Consider the following 13,513-nt stretch of genomic DNA (forward strand, 5'->3'; position numbering starts at 1 on the left):
TCTCCGGATACTCATTCTTTTTGAGTTTGAAAGGGATCTCGGGGATCACTTTCTTCTTGGCCACAACTTCATAGAAATGGTCTTGATGCACCCTTGAGAGGAATCTCTCCATCTCCCATGACTCGGAGGTGGAAGCTTTTGCCTTTCCTTTCCTCTTTCTATAGGTTTCTCTGGCTTTTGGTGCCATAAATGGTTATGAAAAAACAAAAAGCTTTAGCTTTTACCACACCACACATAGAAGGTTGCTCGTCCTCGAGCAAAAGAAGAAAAAAGAGAGTAGAGGAAGAAGAAGTAGAGGAGATGGAGTGGGCTTTGTGTTTTGGCGAAGGGGGAGAAGTGGTATTTAGGTTGTGTGAAAATGAAGGAGTGAAGATGGGTTTATATAGGAGTGAGAGGGGTGTGTATGGTTCGGCTATAGAAGGTGGGTTTGGGAGGGAAAGTGGTTTGAATTTGGATGGTGAGGTAGGTGGGGTTTTATGAAGGATGGATGTGAGTGGTGAAGAGAATGGTGGGATTTGATAGGTGATGGGTTTTTTGGGGAAGAGGTATTGAGGTGATTGGTGAATGAGTGAAGAAGAGAGAGAGTGGTGGGGTAGGTGGGGATCCTGTGGGGTCCACAGATCCTGAGGTGTCAAGGATATCTCATTCCTGCACCAAGTGGCATACAAAACGCCCCTTTCTGCCAATCCTGGCATTAAACGCCAGGCTGCTGCCCATTTCTGGCATTTAACGCCAGCTTCTTGCTCATTCCTAGTGTTAAACGCCAGTATGGTGCCCATTTCTGGCGTTAAGCACCCAGAATGGTGCCAGACTGGGCGTTTAATGCCCATTCTGCTACCTTTACTGGCGTTTAAACGCCAGTAACTGTCTCCTCCAGGGTGTTCTATTTTTCATTCTGTTTTTCACTTTGTTTTTGCTTTTTCAATTGTTTTTGTGACTTCACATGATCATCAACCTACAAAAAATATAAAATAATAATAGAAAATAGAAAATTATCATAGAATAGTAACGATTGGGTTGCCTCCCAACAAGCGCTTCTTTAATGTCAGTAGCTTGACAGTGGGCTCTCATGGAGCCTCACAGATGTTCAGAGCAATGTTGGAACCTCCCAACACCAAACTTAGAGTTTGAATGTGGGGGTTCAACACCAAACTTAAAGTTTGGTTGTGGCCTCCCAACACCAAACTTAGAGTTTGACTGTGGGGCTCTGTTTGACTCTGTATTGAGAGAAGCTCTTCGTGCTTCCTCTCCATGGTGACAGAGGGATATCCTTGAGCTTTAAACACAAGGGAGTCTCCATTCACTTGAATGATCAATTCTCCTCTGTCAACATCAATCACAGCCTTTGCTGTGGCTAGGAAGGGTCTGCCAAGGATGATGGATTCATCCATACACTTTCCAGTTTCTAGGATTATGAAATCAGCAGGGATGCAATGGTCCTCAACCTTTACCAAGACATCCTCTACAAGTCCATAAGCCTGTTTCTTTGAATTGTCTGCCATCTCCAGTGAGATTCTTGTAGCTTGTACCTTAATGATCCCTAGCTTCTCCATTACAGAGAGAGGCATAAGGTTTATGCTTGACCCTAGGTCACACAGAGCCTTCTCAAAGGTCATAGTGCCTATGGTACAAGGGATTGAGAACTTTCCAGGGTCCTGTCTCTTTTGAGGTAATCTCTGCCTAGTCAAGTCATCCAGTTCTTTGATGAGCAATTGAGGTTCATCCTCCCAAGTCTCATTACCAAATAACTTGGCATTCAGCTTCATGATTGCTCCAAGGTACTTAGCAACTTGCTCTTCAGTAACATCTTCATCCTCTTCAGAGGAAGAATACTCATCAGAGCTCATGAATGGCAAAAGTAAATTTAATGGAATCTCTATGGTCTCAGTGTGAGCCTCAGACTCCCATGGTTCCTCTTTAGGGAACCCCATGGAGGTCAGTGGGCGTCCATTGAGGTCTTCCTCAGTGGGAATCACTGCCTCTTCCTCCTCTCCATGTTCGGCAATGTGAGATGTGGTTATGGCCTTGCACTCTCTCTTTGGATTTTCTTCTGTGTTGCTTGGGAGAGTACTAGGAGGGAGTTTAGTAATTTTCTTACTCAGCTGACCCAATTGTGCCTCCAAATTTCTAATGGAGGACCTTGTTTCAGTTATGAAACTTTGAGAGGTTTTGATTAGATCAGAGACAATGTTTGTTAAGTCAGAGGGGTTTTGCTTAGAATTCTCTGTTTTTTGCTGAGAAGATGATGGAAAAGGCTTGCTATTGCTAAACCTGTTTCTTCCACCATTATTGTTGTTGAAACCTTGTTGAGGTCTTTGTTGATCCTTCCATGAGAGATTTGGATGATTTCTCCATGAGGGATTATAGGTGTTTCCATAGGGTTCTCCCATGTAATTCACCTCTTCCATTGCAGGGTTCTCAGGATCATAAGCTTCTTCTTCAGAAGATGCTTCCTTAGTACTGCCTGTTGCTCCTTGCATTCCAGACAGACTTTGAGAGATCATATTGACTTGTTGAGTTAATATCTTGTTCTGAGCCAATATGGCATTTAGAGTATCAATCTCAAGAACTCCTTTCTTTTGAGTTGTCCCATTATTCACAGGATTCCTTTCAGAGGTGTACATGAATTGGTTATTTGCAACCATTTCAATGAGTTCTTGAGCTTCTGCAGGCGTCTTCTTCAGATGAAGAGATCCTCCAGCAGAGCTATCCAGTGACATCTTGGATAGTTTAGACAGACCATAATAGAAAATACCTATGATGCTTCATTCTGAAAGCATGTCAGAAGGGCATCTTCTGATCAGTTGCTTGTATCTTTCCCAAGCTTCATAGAGGGATTCACCATCCTTCTGTCTAAAGGTTTGGACTTCCACTCTAAGCTTACTCAATTTTTGAGGTGGAAAGAACTTTGCCAAGAAAGCATTGACTAGCTTTTCCCAAGAGTTCAGGCTTTCTTTAGGTTCTGAATCCAACCATGTTCTAGCTCTGTTTCTTACAGCAAAAGGAAAAAACATAAGTCTGTAGACTTCAGGGTCAACCCCATTGGTCTTGACAGTGTCACAGATTTGCAATAATTCAGCTAAGAACTGATGAGGATCTTCCAATGGAAGTCCATAAAACTTGCAATTCTGTTGCATTAGAGAAACTAATTAAGGCTTAAGCTCAAAGTTGTTTGCTCCAATGGCAGGGATAGAGATGCTTCTCCCATAGAAATTAGGAGTAGGTGCAGTAAAGTCACCAAGCAACTTCCTTGCATTGTTGGCATTGTTGTTTTCGGCTGCCATGGCTTCTTCTTCTTTGAAGAGCTCTGTTAGGCCATCTAGAGAGAGTTGTGCTTTAGCTTCTCTTAGCTTTCTCTTCACGATCCTTTCAGGTTCAGGATCAGCTTGAACAAGTATGCCTTTATCTTTGTTCCTGCTCATATGAAAGAGAAGAGAACATGAAAGTAGGGAATCCTCTCTGTCACAGTATAGAGATTCCTTGAGGTGTCAGAGGAAAAGAAGAATAGAAGGAGGAGGTAGATAGAAGAGAATTCGAACATATAAAGAAGGACAGAGTTCAAATTGCACCTTGAGGAGGAGTGTTAGTTCTTTAAATAAAAGGATGTGAGAAAAGGGGAAGAATTTTCGAAAATAAATTAAAAAGATTTTGAAATAATAAAAAGAAAATTTTGAAAATTTGATTGAGATTTTCGAAAATTAAGTTTGGGAAAGAAATTAAGTGATTTTGAAAAAGATTTTGAAATTAGAAATAAAAAAGATATGATTGAAAATTAATTTTGAAAAAGATGTGATTGAAAAAGATATGATTGAGAAGATATGACTGAAAATCAAATTAAAAAGAGAAAGTTTTAAAACTAAAGTTGATTACTTGACTAACAAGAAATTAAAAGATATGATTCTAAAAATTTAAAAATTGATCCTTTATTAATAGGCAAGTAACAGCTTGAAAATTTTGAAGTAAATCTTGAAATGAAGCAAGGATTTTTGAAAATAGAAAAATAAATATAAAATGGAAAGAAATTGATTTTGAAAGAGATATGATTGAAAAGATACGATTTGAAAAATATTTGATTTTGAAAAATTATGAAAACTTGAAAAAAATGTGAATTAAAAACAAAATCTTCCCTCTAGTGTCATCCTGGCGTCAAACGCCTAGAATGGTGCCCATTCTGGCGTTTAACGCCCAAATCTCTACCTTTTTGGGCGTTAAACGCCCAGCCAGGTGCCCTGGCTGGCGTTTAAACGCCAGTTTTCTTTCTTCACTGGGCGTTTTGAACGACCAGCTTTTTCGGTTTGATTCCTCTACTGAATGTTCTGAATCTTCAATTCTCTGTATTATTGACTTGAAAAGACATAGTTTTAAAAAATATTTTTGAATTTTTGATGATGGGAATCAATAAAAATGCAACTAAGATCAAATAAACAATGCATGTAAGACACCAAACTTAAAAATTTTCATATAAGAGACACTAACAAATTGAGAATGCATATGAGAAACAACAAAACACACAAAACAAGAGAATTTAAAGATCAGAGCACTGAAATCATCAAGAACAACTTGAAGATCAATGAAGAACAATATGTATAAATTCGAAAAATGCAAGAAGAAAGTCATGCAATTGACACCAAACTTAAAAATTGATACTAGACTAAAACAAGAAACATAAAATATTTTTTATTTTTATGGTTTTATAAATTTTTTTTGTGATTTTCGAAAATTATATGGAAAAGAAAATAAAGAGGATCAAAACTTTTAATGAGAACTCCAGGAATCATGCAATGTTAGTCTAAAGCTTCAGTCTAAAAAGGATTAGACATGTTTGGCCAAGCTTTAGCAGGACATTACATTTAATAGCTAAATTGATGAGAATCAATCAGCTTTTGTGATGGTGGGAACATCACCTTGAAACTCAAGAATTCATTCTTAAAAATTCTAAAGAAAAGATACCTAATCTAAGCAACAAGATGAACCGTCAGTTGTCCAAACTCGAACAATCCCCGGCAACGGCGCCAAAAACTTGGTGCACGAAATTGTGATCATCAACAATGGTGCCAAAGGACTTGGAGCTCTCAAACATGAATCACACTTTGTGACAATTCCGCACAACTAACCAGCAAGTGCACTGGGTCGTCCAAGTAATAAACCTTACGTGAGTAAGGCTCGATCCCACGGAGATTGTCGGCATGAAGCAAGCTATGGTCATCTTGTAAATCTCAGTCAGGCGGATTCAAATGGTTATGGAGTTTAAGGTGATGAAAATAAACATAAAATAAAGATAGAGATACTTATGTAATTTTAGATAAGCGTATGAAGATGCTTTGTTCCCCTTGAAGCTTTCCTATTGCCTTCCTCCAATCATTCATACTCCTTTCCATGGCAAGCTTTATCTTGGGCATCACCGTTGTCAATGGCTACATCCCGTCCTCTCAGTAAAAATGGTCCTGATGCTCTGTCACAACATCGGCTAATCAGCTGTCGGTTCTCGATCATGTCAGAATAGGATCCATTGATCCTTTTGCGTCTGTCACACGCCCCACAATCGCGAGTTTGAAGCTCGTCACAGTCATCCCTTCCCAGATCCTACTCAGAATACCATAGACAAGGTTTAGACGTTCCGGATCTCAGGAATTGCCGCCAATAATTCTATCCTATACCACGAAGGTTCCAATCTTAGATTAGAAACCTAAGAGATACGCATTCAAGCCATTGGTAGTAGAACAGAGGTGGTTGTCAGGCACATGTTCATAGGTGAGAATGATGATGAGTGTCACGGATCATCATATTCATCAAGTTGAAGAACGAATGAATATCTTGGAGAAGAAATAGACTTGAGTTGAATAGAAAAACAATAGTACTTGTATTAATTCATGAAGAACAGCAGAGCTCCACACCTTAATCTATGGTGTGTAGAAACTCCACCATTGAAAATACATAAGAACAAGGTCTAGGCATGGCCGTGAGGCCAGCCCCCAAACGTGTCTAAGATAGCATAAGACTTATCAAAGATGAAAATACAATAGCAAAAGGTCCTATTTATAGAGAACTAGTAGCCTAGGATTTACAGAAATCAGTAATTAATGCAGAAATTTTCTTCCGGGCCCACTTGGTATGTGCTTGGACTGAGCATTGAAGCTTCCATGTGTAGAGACTTTTCTTGGAGTTAAATGCCAGCTTTTGTGCCAGTTTGGGCGTTTAACTCCAGCTTTTGTGCCAGTTTTGGAGTTAAACGCCAAAATTCTTGAGCTGACTTGGAATGCCTATTTGGGCCATTAAATCTCGAGTAAAGTATGAACTATTATATATTGCTGGAAATCCCAGGATGTCTACTTTCCAACGCAATTGAGAGCGCACCAATTGGGCTTCCGTTGCTCCAGAAAATCCACTTTGAGTGTAGGGAGGTCAGAATCCAACAGCATCTGTAGTCCTTTTTCAGCCTCTGAATCAGATTTTTGCTCAGGTCTCTCAATTTCAGCCAGAAAATACCTGAAATCACAGAAAAATACACAAACTCATAGTAAAGTCCAGAAGAGTGATTTTTAAATAAAAACTAATAAAAATATAATAAAAACTAATTAAAATATAATAAAAACATACTAAAAACAATGCCAAAAAGCGTATAAATTATCCGCTCATGACACGCCACGAACTCAAGTGGCATGCCCCAATGCCTCTTTGCTCTCTGAATGGCACTGGCGTGCCATTCCTGAGATTCAAGTGGCACGCCTAAGTGAAGAATAGTGAGTGGCGTGCCACACTTCGATACCAAGTGGCACGCCCGATGTAATTGGCCTCCTTCATCCTCTCTGGAAACTTATACCATCGTGCCACACCTAAAGGTTGGCGTGCCACGCCCATGATCTTGTATTGGTTCCAGTAGTTGGCGTGCCACGCCTCAGCCTTCAAGTGGCATGCCATAGTGACATGCTTGGGTTGGCATGCCACGCCTTCGACACCAAGTGGCACGCCCTGTCCTTGCTTTTGTTATCTTTGTGCATTGGCGTGCCACGCCTGGTTTCTCAAGTGGCACGCCTAAGTGAGGTTGAGCGGTTGGCGTGCCATGCCTTCAACTTCAAGTGGCACGCCCAGTCTTCAATTGCCTTCAGCCCCTTCTCTGGATTATTGTTCCAGCGTGCCACGCCATGCTGTTCAAGTGGCATGCCCATGGATTTGTGAACTCTTCAAGCTTGACGTGCCACGCATGGGTTCTCAAGTAGCACGCCCAGGTGACTTCTTGGAGCTGGCGTTCCACGCCTTCGATACCAAGTGGCACGTCATAGTGGAGGTTCTTCTTGGAATGGCGAGTTGGCGTGCCACGCCCCTCTGCTCAAGTGGCACGCCCATAGTAGTTGATGGGTTACGCGTGCCACGCCCAACCTGGCGTGCCACACCCCTTTTGTGTCCTCCATTGTTGCTCTCTGGAATTTTGTACTAGCGTGCCACGCCCAGTCCCTGGCGTGCCACGCCTACATGCATGCTAGGATCTCCCCTCTGAAATTTAGTACTAGCGTGCCATGCCTAGCTCCTGGCGTGCCACGCCAGTGCATTTTTGTGGCGTTTATTCCCAAGTGGCATGCCAGTTTCACACACCCAGCTTCTTGTTTGTCTTCTACCCATTTTTTATGCCTTTTCACCTGAAATTCAGCACAACTCATCTCAAAGTAGTGTACCATAATATTCATCAAATAATACATGAATTGTACCGATCAAATGAGATTTATGCTCTTTTATGGTCTTCTTTATACAAGAAAGAAGGGTAGATGATGCAAGTCATCACAAATCAAGGACATAATGGTTTTTTACTTAGGGTAAATAATGTGCTTAAAATTAGAACAAAGGGGAATTAAAGGCTCAAAAGTGGTTTACAAAGGTAGATGTAAGGGTTGGCCATATGGGTTAAGTGAGCTTAACCAAGAAAATGGACTCAATCATACTAGATGAATACAAAACACCAACTATAGGACATAAAGATTAAAGCAAATCTAAGATTACAATCATAAAAGGAGTTTATCACACAAGAACAAAATTTTGTGGTTGATAATGTGCAACCATCCATTTAAGGCTTAAATCTCACTAGATATTTTGTTCAAGCCCTTTTCTTTGTTCCACAACAAAGAAATACTTCAAGCAAGTTCAAAAAAACATATTTTCGAATCTAATCAATGGAATGCCCAAAAAGGGTATTTCTTGAAAATTCTTTGTTGTTTTACCAAACTTATTTAATATAACATGCAACATGCAAGTATTTACTATCATATAACTATAAGCATTAAAGAGATATATACAAACAAACCAAACCAAACAAAATGCAAACAAGAACAAGAATTGCAAAAATTTGAAGAAACAGAACAAAAAGGAGTGTTGCAAAGTGTCTAAGAAAAGAAATTTTACCCCCTTGAAGTTGGCGATTCTCTCCCACACTTAAATAATGCACGGTTCTCCGTGCATGCACATGATCCGGGGGTGAAGGACTGTGAGGCTCCACATTCAGCTGGTGGGCTCCGGGGTTCCAGTTGCTCTATATAAACAAATAAACAACAATTGAGGAGAAGTAAGTTGTGTGGTATGATGAAAGGCAATGTGTGTATTCTAAATGCACGCACAATTTATAACACAAACATTGGCGGGGTAAAACAAAAACTACACAATCAAAAGAAATAGCATGTTCCTCAATCAAGTAGTCCTAGGTTGTAAATGAAGAATAAGCAACAACCAAGGTACAAACAACATCGGTAACCACAACTAAAGTGAATTGAATATATAAGACATTGGTTATTGAAGTTGTGCAAGTGAAAGCACAAAATTGATGTAAAATAGCACAACAACAACAACCAATCCAATGATGAAAAGAGACTACTTATTCATCCTTAGGAATAAGGAAATAATCACATGTATAAGGTGCTTGTTACAAAAAGTGACAAGTCTTGATAAGAATCAAGTCAAGTCACTCAAAAAAATGCAAAGCATTAACAAGGTACAAATACCTTGTTATGTGATTATATTCACTTAAGAACCATGATGACTAAGTAGTTCAACTCAATTCACTAAAATAAAAGTGCACAATTCATAATGCCAAACAAGGATAAAGTCTAACACATATGGTTGCGTCAACATATGAATCAAACTCACAATTTATCTAGGCAATTAAACAAGGCTTTAATACTTAGTGCACATATTCATTAACAATTAAACCAAAATTTAAGCAAAAAGCAACCCAATCAACATGTAACACCCTAATATACAAATCCTTATGCTCGAGTCATAAGTCAATGATAATAAGGTGGTACGACTCTCAAGGTGGATTTTTAATACATAAATATAAGTATAATTGAAGGAATATTAATCGAGAAGCCTGAAAAGAGTAAAAATAAAATCATGAAGTTGCATCACTCACGCATCAATAACTAAAAGATAATGCGTGAAGTCGAAAGCGATACACAGATAAAGGCATAAAGGAGAATAAGAGAAGGATAGTATATAGATATATAATATAAGTAAATAGCCACTAGTCACGACCCGCAAAGTTTAGGCCGGCTAGGGTACAGTATGAAAGTAGTTGATAACAGAATCTCCTAATCTCTCCCAATGGAAACATACGAGCCTCTATAGGCCAGTTCAAAAGAGTTCAGTACATAATAAAGCTTTCCAATAAAGGTGGAGATATTCTAAGCAAAATATAAAGTAGAGAATATAAAGATCTTCGCCAGGGAGCTCAAATTATCTCATTTAATAATCATCATCATTATTCAATCACATCAACAATTCGTCTCATCAAGAACAGCCCTCAGCATCCACCGACATCAGCATGAGGGACCTCTCAGTTGTACAAACACAAGCAGTACAGGCAAGTAATACACAATTAAAGTACAAGTAGAACAAGTAGCATATAATCAGGTAACATAGCATATATGATATCATCTGTCGGTTATATAGCCAACCCAACACGTCCTGGTAGGTAACCATGGACAGAAACACCCATCGTGGAGCATGTAGGTTTGAGCTACAACCCCCTTGCTACTATCCGCTCAACCCAGAGGCAGTGGAATAACGACTACTGCGGCTACTACCCAGGCGGGTATTTAAAAGTTAAACCTGGAGCGAGTGGGATCACCACTACTGCCGCTTCTACCCAGGCGTCACAGTCTCTGACCTGGAGCAAGTGGGATGAACCCAACCCTTGCTACTGCCCAGGTATCTCAAATATATATTCATTCAATCTCAATTCATATTATCAATCTTCATTGTTACCAAAACTCAAACATTAACCTGGAGCAAGCGGGACGAACCGTCACCCTTACTACTACCCATATGATCCTACTCATGATATCCAAGAGGAGCAAGAGTCAAGGGATCGTCTCAAGGAAGCATTGGATCAATTTCAAGCAACCATGGAGTGTGTTGTGCAACAAATGGAAAGAATGGGAAATATTGAACCACCACAACTCTACCTAAAAGAACCACCTTCCGACTGTAATACCTTTCCCTCAAACAATGAACCCTCTCTTCCACTATCACCTCCCGATGAAGCCTTTATGCTAGAATTAAGGGATCTTGAATCTCACAGCTTAAGGCAACACGAGGAAGATGAAAAGAAATTTGAGGAGTTAAGAGCAAAAATGGCTATCATGGTAGAAGCCATTGGCAACATAGTCTCATCCCGCCTAAGCCTATGCGATCAAGGCACTTCCATTGTGGAATGTGGAGAAGCAACCAAGGAACTTAGTGAGGAAGTGAACTTGAAGCTCCAAGGTGAAGAAGATGAGTTAAAGCAAGAAATGCAATAAGAGGAGGAGGTAGAGATTATTGAACAAGAGGAAGAAGTTGTTGAAGACTTAGAAGATGCGGAACCACCTTGGGAGTCTAGGATTGGAGAAAACCCCTCCAAGATGATTGAATTTGATGCTAAGGAGGAATGTGCACAACCTCCGAGGCATATCCCTTATGAAGAATTAGATGGGATAGAGCAAGAATTGAGTCCCCTTGGTGATCAAGATCAAGCATCAAGTCTTAGTGGTGAAGAATATTTTGAGCATAAAGAACCTTCTTCCGTTGGGTTTGGAAGTGTTGTGGAGGTAAATTTTTCTTACCCTCCCAATTATGACTTGAGTAAGGGAAAAGGCTTAGATAAAATTGTTGAACAAAGGATTACATTTGAGGAAACTTGTGAAGAGGTGGAAGTCCTTAGAAAAAGGAGGATGGGAATTGAATACGCTTTGTCTAGGTTACCATCTACTCCTACATTTGAGTGGGTAAAATTCATTTCTATTACCTTTATTATCCCACTCAAATATGGCTTGCTTGAAACGGATGGTCAACTTAGGATGCTTTGTGGGATGAAGCGTAAAAGAAAGATGTTTCGTGGTTGGCGTTGCAAATCAAGGCTCATTAGGGTTGATGCATCAAACATGAAATACAAAGGTTGGACTAGTGCTCAATTGGATGGGTCTAGGAGAATAGTTTGGTGCTTCCATGAGAATTAATCTCTCTTGCCACCCAGAGGAAGTCACTGATGAGCGGATAATTTATACGCTTTTTGGCATTGTTTTTAGGTAGTTTTTAATATGTTTTAGTCACTTTTTAGTATATTTGTATTAGTTTTTAGGCAAAATTCATATTTCTGGACTTTACTATGAGTTTGTGTGTTTTTACGTGATTTCAGGTATTTTCTGACTGAAATTGAGGGAGCTGAGCAAAAATTTGATTCAGGCTGAAAAAGAACTGCTGATGTTGTTGGATTCTGACCTCCCTGCACTCGGAATGGATTTTTTGGAGCTACAGGAGTCCAATTGGCGCGCTCTCAATTGGGTTGGAAAGTAGACATCCAGGGCATTCCAGCAATATATAATAGTCCATACTTTGCGTGAAGATAGACAACATAATCTGGCGTTCAGCGCCAGAAACAGGTTACAAGTTGGAGTTCAACGCCAGAAACAGGTTACAACCTGGCGTTCAACTCCAGAAACAGCCCAGGCACATGAGAAGCTTAAGTCTCAGCCCCAGCACACACCAAGTGGGCCCCAGAAGTGGATTTTTGCACTATCCATCTTAGTTTACTCATTTTCTGTAAACCTAGGTTACTAGTTTAGTATTTAAACAACTTTTAGAGATTTATTTTGTATCTCATGACTTTTTAGATATGAACTTTGTACTCTTTGACGGCATGAGTCTCTAAACTCCATTGTTGGGGGTGAGGAGCTATGCTGTGTCTCGATGAATTAATGTAATTATTTCTGTTTTCTATTCAAACACGCTTGTTTCTATCTAAGATGTTCATTCGCACTTCAATATGATGGATGTGATGATCCGTGACATTCATCACCATTCTCAACCTATGAACGCGTGACTGACAACCACCTCCGTTCTACCTTCGATTGAATGAGTATCTCTTGGATTCCTTAATCAAAATCTTCGTGGTATAAGCTAGAATCCATTGGCAGCATTCTTGAGAATCTGGAAAGTCTAAACCTTGTCTGTGGTATTTCGAGTAGAATTCAGGGATTGAATGACTGTGACAAGCTTCAAACTCACAAGGGTTGGGCGTAGTGACAGACGCAAAAGGATCAATGGATCCTATTCCAGCATGAGTGAGAACCGACAGATGATTAGCCGTGCAGTGACAGCGAACCTGGACCATTTTTACTGAGAGGATGGATGGTAGCCATTGACAACGGTAATCCACCAACACACAGCTTGCCATAGGAGGAACCTTGCGTGCGTGAAGAAGAAGACAGGGGGAAAGCAGAGATTTAGAAGATAAAGCATCTCCAAAACTCCAACATATTCTCCATTACTGCATAACAAGTATTTATTTCATGCTCTTTTATTCTTCGCAATTCAAACTGATAATTATAATTGATATCCTGACTAAGAGTTACAAGATAACCATAGATTGCTTCAAGCCAACAATCTCCGTGGTATTCGACCCTTACTCACGTAAGGTATTACTTGGACGACCCAGTGCACTTGCTGGTTAGTTGTGCGATAGTAATATTGACATTGACATACACAATTTCGTGCACCAAGTTTTTGGCGCCGTTGCCGGGGATTGTTCGAGTTTGGACAACTGACGGTTTATTTTGTTGCTTAGATTAGGAAATTTTTTTTTTTGGTTTAGAGTCTTCAATTATTGTTTTTGGTTGAAATTTTTACAATCCTTATTTTCTCTTTTTAATTTTTCGAAAATTTTATAAACTGATAACTGAGTTTTTCTGTTTGAGTTTAGTTTTATATTTTAAGTTTGGTGTCAATTGCATGTTTTTATTTTCTTTTAAATTTTTGAAATTGTGTTCATTGTTCTTTCTTAATCTTCAAGTTGTTCTTGTTTATTTTCCTTGTTTTATCTTTAGTTTTTCTTGTTTTATGATTTTTCTTGTTTTTCTTGTGCATTTTCGAATTATTAGTATCTAAAAAAAATTTATTTATTAAATACCTTATTAAAACATGTTAAATTTATAGCTCAATTGGTTAGAGCGTTGTGCTTATGTTCTTGGTAATTGGCTATCTTCTTTTTAAA

At 39.4% G+C, this 13,513-nt stretch overlaps 1 non-coding gene across 1 annotated transcript; it reads left to right on the plus strand.

Annotated features, from left to right (window-relative positions):
- Positions 1–2,774: 2,774 nt before the first annotated feature.
- Positions 2,775–2,882, plus strand: LOC148571418 (small nucleolar RNA R71). Its single transcript, XR_015880516.1, has one exon. It is a non-coding gene; the product is annotated as a small nucleolar RNA R71 (small nucleolar RNA).
- Positions 2,883–13,513: the final 10,631 nt, after the last annotated feature.

The sequence above is a fragment of the Arachis ipaensis genome, chromosome B3 (genome assembly GCF_059453495.1).
Source record: "Arachis ipaensis isolate K30076 ecotype BB chromosome B3, ASM5945349v1, whole genome shotgun sequence".
Taxonomy (NCBI): Eukaryota; Viridiplantae; Streptophyta; class Magnoliopsida; order Fabales; family Fabaceae; genus Arachis; species Arachis ipaensis.